This window comes from Rhea americana, unplaced genomic scaffold (genome assembly GCF_003343005.1).
Source record: "Rhea americana isolate MKP2758 unplaced genomic scaffold, rheAme1 scaffold_18, whole genome shotgun sequence".
NCBI classification, from domain to species: domain Eukaryota; kingdom Metazoa; phylum Chordata; class Aves; order Rheiformes; family Rheidae; genus Rhea; species Rhea americana.
The window spans coordinates 1,942,196-1,950,933 of NW_028185927.1; positions in this window are offsets into that span (position 1 = coordinate 1,942,196).

Below are 8,738 nucleotides of genomic sequence, written 5' to 3' on the forward strand. Positions count from 1 at the left end.
GGTCTAAATAGGTCACCCTGGATCTAATACAATACCCAGTGAAAGCCAAAAGTGAACCGTTTCTAGCTTAAATTAGAGCAGAAACTGTTTCTGCTTTTTCATTTAACACGTTGTTCATGCTTACAGATGTACTCCAATTTATTCTATTCTATTCATATCCCAATGTCTCAAAAATATCACTATTTATTTTTTTCATGAATTTTTTTAAAAATTGCTATCTTCAAATATTGTGGTTTTGAAAATCTAAATTTATAAATAAAGTGGACAAATTAACAAGCATTTTCCTAGAATATATCAGGAGRTTATGTCTTTTATTCTTCTCACATCTGTAACTATAAAGGAACATTTAACATTGCTAAAGGTTCTAGGCACTATATAACCCTTGGCATCAAAGCATGAAAGGCCAAAAGAAGRCTGATTATAGCTGAGAAAAAATGTCCAAAAATGATAAAATGCATATCTACCTGACAGCAATGCATTATTTTGAGCTTCTTTGTTATTATTATTTTAGTCAGACTAAATCTAAAAAAAAAAAAAAACTTTATTAAAATTTGTCATGGCAAGCAGTCAAAAGGTGCTAGATGTTTCATGGCAGTAAAACTAGTCAAAATATTTTTTCTGAATAACAGTTGCCATAAATATTGCTCTGTTTCCCAGTTTCCAAGTAATCATGACACTTGACTTTGTGTATGTAATTGTCATCTTCACTAATATCAAACAATATTTTATTACAAAAATAACAAGTCCTCTGGATGAAGGGACAGTACAGTACTATCTATAGTAAGATTCTACTCATTTGCCATCCTGCCTCCTATTCACTGGATAAACACTTTCAGATGTATTTGCAAGGCTAAAAAACAGGAAAAWTTATTATTTCTTTTTAAAATGGATGCATACATTGCTAGGGAAATTCAGAAATGAATCAAAATAATACTGTATGTTCTTGTTTGGGGAATACAGTAAATTAGATTCATTTCAGAGGGGGATGCTTTCAGCATGATCACACGTTTAGAATTGACGTTCCTGTTTTGAACCAGTTGGTAACAACCGAACGTTGTTCTCAGTTTCAGTCATTGCTTCCACAAGAAAATAATTTGGAGTCCTTCCTGTTACACTTCCACGGAGTGGTTACTCACTTTAAGTGTCGTCAGATGGGTAAGTCTTTTACTAAAGAAATCTCGCTGAGATTCTCCACACAGCCTCCTCAAAGCACACACAGTACAAATCATATGTAGTATACGTGCCTCATCTTAATGATAGGAAAAAAATATGAGTTTTGTTGGYTTGGAAATAGAATATTCTGCCAGAGAAATTTATTCTGATCAAGACCTTGAGTTATTGGTGAATCCAAGACGTAGTAGGTCATAGAAACATATCCCACAGTCAGCATTGGGAGTACTAACTAGATGCACCAAACTGTATATAAATCTACAGATTCCTCAGTGGAAACAGAAGARGAGCAACAACGGACTTTCTTAAATGCAGAAAGGCCATTGCTGCTTATTCTTATTCTTATAGCAAGTAGTAAGGCACTGAAACACCGAATCTCCCAATTCTGTCTTGTATATGATAGGAAAGACAGCTTGGAGTTGCTTTTTCAGCATCATTCTGGAGAAGAATAAATAAATAAATAAATTTCCTAACCTATGAAAAAGATGGAAAACAGCTTCTTTATTCAACAGCTATAGCAGGAAGATTTTCTAGGGGTGCCAAATCTTTCTTGCAAAGAACAACATGTTCATGGATATAAAGATGCCATGCTCGGATGAAAATGAAATAGAATTACACTGTAATGAAATTATAGTAAAAYATTTATGGAGATAACCTAAGGATTGTCTTACAAATTGATTTATGAGGTTGCCGATGCTTATATGCACCGATAAACTGTATTATGATTATGAAGAGGGCTGTACAGTTTTACAGACAGGTAACTCAAAAAAAATCTCACCATGTTAGTAATTTTTCTGTTTTTTATAACAGGAAGTTCTAGTCCCACCACTGTTTTTTTTTTTTTTTTTTTTTTTTTTTTAAAAAAGAATTTTTTTTTCTTCCTTTTTTTTTTTTTTTTTTTTTTTTTTTTTTTTTTTCCATTGATTCCACATATTGCTAACATCTAATGACCAAATAACCACATTTGGTTATGTATTTGCACTATATCTAAGCTAGRTARATAAAAATTATATTATAGCTGTCTTGAGAGATTTCTGTCAACACAATCATCAACTGTATAGATTTCCTTAAATTATGGAACAAAACTTGTGTAGCCCTATAGCTAGAAGACCAGCTGAAAAGAAACTCCTTTCCACTTTAGACAGTTAATAGAAGCAGGAATAATATGTAGCCTTGATAGGCTTAATTTATGTATATTGTAATTTCACCTCAYTGTTTGCTCTGCATTCTTTTATTTTGACTGGAGTTTGAGTTCTGTTTTTGGAAACTACATTAAATGATGCAGGTAAATGAATTTATGACAGGGARGGAGAAATTATGAAGGATTAAGCCTGGAAAAGATAAATTGCCTTGAGTTTAAAGTAAGGGAATCGACTTTCATTCTAAGGAGCACAAATTCAAAGCATGCATTGCTGGCCTCTGTCCAGTGATTATGATCAGTTCAAGATTTTCTGTTCTGGATCAAAATCCAGCGTTCTTTTGCACGTAGGGTTGAGACAGCAGTGGCAGAATTACTTCTGGAGACCAAATTCATGATATGGTTGACTCAGACGAGTAGAAAAGCCAGACTTCCGCTGCAGCTTGATTGRCAGCGCTAACTTAGCTGTTAGCTCCAAGTGGTGCAGACTTCACTGTGTTATGCTGGGCCGGTGGAAAGGACCATTAAGTTCTCTGAAGCTCCTTGAAAATCTTACGTGATTCGCTGACGAGATAACTGGATTCACAAAGTTTCAGCCAATACAGAACACAGCACAGAGCTCTGTCTTAACATCTGACTTTAACAGCGCTCAGACGTTTGACTCTGGCAAAGACATTTTTTCCTCCTCTGGTTTTAGGGCCTGCAGTTCTCTTCTGAGCATTGGCACCTTTCAAGTGTAGCTGAAGGAGTTGTATTGGCACCCATCTTTTCATACAGCAGCCTAACAGCTACTGCTTTTGCTGCTCCACCCACGTAAGGACCCAACCCCACCCCCCCCCCCCCCCCCCCACGTAAGGACCCAACCCCACCCCACCCCACCCCACCCAAAAGACTTCAAGACTGATGAAATGAGAAAAACAAGAGATCACAAAAATGGCATGACTGAAGACTACCGTTAGGGCATTTACTACCTTAAAACACTGATCTGGGAGGTAGGTACTGTAATCTGCAATCTCACCATTTTCTGTGCGTCCTACACCGAGGAGATATTAGAGAGAAGTTATAAAARTGATCTTGGAAGCCTCCGTGATTCCAACCTCGGAGCTCCAGAGCCAGGTTCCTTCACGTCTCATGAACCAGGCAGCGTGCAGGTGAATCAGCTCTCCAGTGCAGGCCAGGAGACCTTCAGTAACCAACCCTGGCCTGTACGTAAAGAAGTGGGTTTTTATCCCTCAAGGTTAGGAAGGAAACCAATCCGGATTTTCCTCTTTCTGGGTGAATGCTCTGTGTTGCAAGCTGTTGAAAAAGGAGACTACTACTTAAGGCTGCTTCTATTCTGTTTAAGTAGCTAATCTACCCGGCTAAATAATCAGCACACAGCATTTCTAAATGAGCTGTAAATGGGATTCCTCTGTTGACAGAAGTGCCTGAGCTCTTAAAAACAGCTTTCTCCGTGGCTGGATTCATTCACCAGTTACCATTTTCTTCTTAGCGTTTCTTACAGGCAAGTTCTAGGCAACTCTCTGTTGAGTGTATAAATCTTTATATCCTCTTCGTGAAGTGCAAAGTGCTTCCTATATTTGGAAATTTAAAGGCAAACACTGCAGTGTCTCTTCCCCTTCCCAATCCCTTCAACTTGCCCTATGTATACGTGTCCTTATTTAAATGAAGCTCTCTTTATGTTCCTAGCACCTGTGAGTGAGTAAAGCATGGGTGAGGAATTGAGACAATAATTATGCTTATTTTAAAATGAATACTTATATAGACAAGTCCTATTCTTATGCCAATAATTTCTAATGGAAATTATGCAATTTCTTAGCCATGAGGCCAAGGGAAGGTGACTATGTGCAGTGCAATCTCTATGTTGCACTATGTATTTTGAGAGAAATTATATTTGTCACACCTAAAATACTACCTCATTACAGACCTAGATGGTGTTATGTCATTAAAGGCCTGACTCTGTAAGATACTTCAAAAAGGTTTAACATGAAGAATATGAATATTCTTACCTCATTAAAGGTACACTGTAATGCTTGTTAGACTTAAGTCTCATACTGAATTAGCTCTGTGGGCGGTAAGTCTCCTGTCAAAACATTCTGTTTATAAAAAAAAAAAACATATATTTGAGTGTTGTGGGATGCAAATTTTAGGGTATATCTGTTTAATTAAGGAAAGAAATACAATGAAAAWAGTTTAAAAGATTTTGCAGCCATGATAATCTTGTTTGGTTTTGGTGACTAATTCTCCTTGCTCTTGACAGTGATATTAGCCTTGCAAGAGGATTTCTCAGCTCTGCCAATGGACTTTCACTCTTAATTACTATTTTCAGTGATTTTTTTGGTTTCCAATGGTAATTTTGAGCCACAGCTGCTATTTCCATTTTGATTTGTTTACTTTCCATAAGACAATTTGTATTATGGAAATGAAATCCATTAAACTGGGTGTATTTTGTGTGATATGAGAGTATAATTCTTGTCTCAGTGTTATTATTTAAATGAACACTTTTTATAAATAATTATTTGTTTGCAGAGTATTAGGTTTTAAGTTTTAGTTTGTGTGTGTTTACTTTCTTAAGAAATAATGCAAGTAGTTTGTACTGATATTACACGAAGCCTATATTGAAGAACATGTACATGAAGAAGAAGAAAGAAGATAAATGCAAAGTCTTGCACCTGGGGAGGAAGAACCTCTTGTAATGGTACAGGCTGGGGACTGATCGACTGGAGAGGAGCTCTGCTGAGAAGGCCCTTGGAGTCTTGGTAGAGAGCAYGCTGAACATGATATAAAATGGATCATTAAAACTTAATTAAAAATGTACTTACCCTGGCCACTGATAAGTAAAAACAAGAGCTGGTTCCTAAAAAAATGTTTCCTTTAATGAACAATTTAAACCAAATCCTCATAAGCCAATTCTACTTCAAGAAACTACAGGAATTTTAGATAGTTTCCTCTGCTACACAAGGGAATAGGTTAAATAGACGCTTATATCAGGAGTAAGTTATCCAGAATTCTTCAGAACTTCAGAAAAGCTAATCAAGAAAAGACATCTCACAGTAAGGCAAGAAAGGCAAGGAAATGTAAGACAATGAAAAAGTCTTCATAATGAAATATTTAAACATTTAGAGCTACACAGTAAGGTCATTGGAAAAACTGTGGCTCATCTTACTCTGATACTATCTTTGAAATTAATGGATCTATTTATAGGGGAAGGTGTGAATCAGCATGATCTGATGCTGATACGATGCTTAATTTATCACGCACTAGTAATATTGAATGTATTTGTATTAGTATTTTAGTTTGGGTAAGAGATTTGGCTTTTGAGGACAGTCTCTAGATCATTCCCATTTACTGTATTTTGATTCGTATTTCAGTCAGGTCTTGGAGCCTACCAATCATATTTTAGACACAACTAAATCAGAACATTAAATTGCTAGTGGGCATTCAGTCCACAAGACCGGACTAGAGTTGGTCCAAAATATAACCTTCTGCAGTATGGACATTAGGTCTTAATACCAACTTTCACTCTACAGAGCTGTTCCCATTGATGTGTTCTGGTGCACAAAGTGCATAGCASTTGCTTCTAGGAATTAAAGCTTTTCTCTTTACATTAAAATAATAATAATAATAAAAAGAAATAAAAAATCTCATCTAAAGGGTATTCTAAGGCACAAAACCTCAGTAACATCAACTGAAATTCTTCTGTTAACTTCATAGGAAACTGGATTAGGGTGAAAAACATACTAGCTCATTAGTATAAAATCTCATTTAAATTATCTTTAAATTACCACTGTTTTCAAAGACCTGGTAAACTAAACCATTTATCCTTTTTCACAAATTTCTATTTTTAATAAAAAGTATATTTTTTCTTGAAATCAAAGGAAAATGAATCCTTGCTCTGTATCTTCTCCTTTCAGTGGTAGGGGATAAATATGTGCCTCTAATATCTAGAAGTAGGAGTCAAAAATCAACTTATCAATCCATGTTTCCGTCAATTCAGAATAACAAAAAGTTGGTAGAAAGTTAGGACTTGTGTCAAGGATTCCTAGTGGTAACATTCTGAGTTAACAAGAAATGGATAGTTGTCTTTGATAGCTCTTTTATAGCTGGATACAGCTGGATTAAACTCAACTGCAAAGGAAACTCAATTTTCTTTATCATCAATTTGACATTGTTTAACAGATGTTTTCTGGAAACTCTTGTAATCTTTTTAATTTGTCTCTGTATAATGTGCATCAAATATCCTTGGTTAATAGTCTGATTATTAAATTTAATTCTTTTTCAATAGCATTCTTCATTGTTGCAGAAACTTTGAATTCTAATAACAAGGCTATAAAGAATACTGATTCCATTCTGGTTTTAAAGTCAACAACCATTTTAACATAGCCACATGCTAAAGTAGTCTTTCCTGCAAAATAGTCTGTGATGTTCTAATGCCTGTAGATAGTATAGTAGATGAGGGAATCTTTAATGGCAAGTCTCAGTCTAAAGTTTTAGAGATATAATTTGTTTAGGTGTTTGCTCTTTTCATAATCCTCTGAAATCTTTTTCCCTTACAGCAACTCCTTTCTCAACCCTTTATATAGGAGATTGAAGGAAGACTATCCTGACCTCCAGGCACATCTCTCTTCACTCCCAGCGTCAACATGTCTGATTTTAATTGACTTCTGTGGTTAAAATGGTGAAGTCTTCTCTACACTTTCATTCTGTCTTCCTCCTATTTCAATTTAGGGGCAGTATATCTTCTAAAATCTGATGCGTGTGCTCACATCATCATTTAGTATTGGTTTTCTATCATGGCTACAAAAGAMACTGTACAAACTAGATAATAAGGATAATTCTTATTAAGAATTAAGAAGACTGCTGAAGGCTTAAGAAGTCTACAGTCCAAATTCAGTAAGGTATGGCACACAGGCTCAGTCTTTGCCTGCTTGACATATTATTTTCCTTCACATTTGGAATATATAAATCTCTCTTCACTGCACAGCTCCCACAGCTACTGAGAATTTTTCATAAACATGTCAAGAAGACCTGCAAGGCCTCAGTATGAATATAAGATATGTAGGAAAGTGAGTTCGGAAGAAATATAACACCAGCTAGAAGCCCAGAACAGATGCTGCTGGAGACTATACTTTCAAATTGTAGCAAAGCTGAATTAATGATCACATAAGTTCAAGTCTAACAATTAAATAAATTTGACATTAAAAAATACCTCTGAATTTGATAAGTGAGACACGTATATCAGCCTTGCTAAAATGCAGATAAAATCACAAATTCTTTGGAAATTATGTACTGAAAACTGAATTRAATCCTAAACTGAAAGGAAAATAAAAAGTCGTATGCATAAAATTAAGCATATGCTTATGTCTTTGTTTGCAGTGAAACCTCAGCCTACAGTACCTGAACTCATTAATAACACTGATATTTTGACTGATTTTTATTATGGTTATTTTTAATCTGGAAACTAAATATGTTTGTGGAACTCATAGAGTAGAAGTGAATATAAATRGAGGTAGATGATTAAGGAAGATCTGTCCAAACACAGACAAATAAATTAACCAAAACTCATAGAGTTTCAATATGGCAAAAGGCTATTACACTTACCCAAGCACAGAAGACATTAAAAACTTAAGACAAAAACACACAATCAGCATACACACATGACTAAATACACAGCATACACACTGACTAAATAGGTATTGCTGACAAATGAAGTAGAAATTAATATTTTATGTTGTTATCGAGTGTGGAACAACTCGACGTATATTATGACTGGTTTAGGCAAAATGGTGTCTGGTGGTGGTTCAGTGGCTATTACTTCACTATGTTGCAGAATATTGCTTTACTAAGGTACTTCTTTGTCGCACCATGTGCCTCAGAAGGTATTTGAGGATGAATACTTCTAGCTTATCTTCAAAGTCATATAAGTATTTTGGGCAATGGCTGCATTTTTTTTTTTCTCTCTGCCTGCATATAGGCTCTTCAGAACAAAACATCTCTCAGCTCCAATAAACAGGCAAAGCCACTTCTTCCACAGGCAAAGCCACTTCTCTGCACAGGCACACTGCATTAAAACTTCCAAATGTGCCTGTACTGCTGGAGAAGGGGGAGGTAGGAGCCCACAGCTAGATTTCAAATATAGGGTTAAGTCATAGAARAATGTAGGTGATGAAGTTCTCCTCCATCAGGAAGTCAGAAGTAGGGATGTTAGCAGTGGAAGAATCAAAGCGGTTTATCCTTTTGTGAGATTTGGATAGTTTGCTTTAAAGATTTCATGTTAACTTTGTTTTATTTCATACTAAAATATCCTAGCATATTCTTGGAAAAAGAACTAAAACTGAGATGAATCTGTACTAAGTGAATGCACAAACCACCAGAGTTATTGCCTTAATAAATATTTAAGGATTTTATACAAATTGAAATAGCTTCAAAA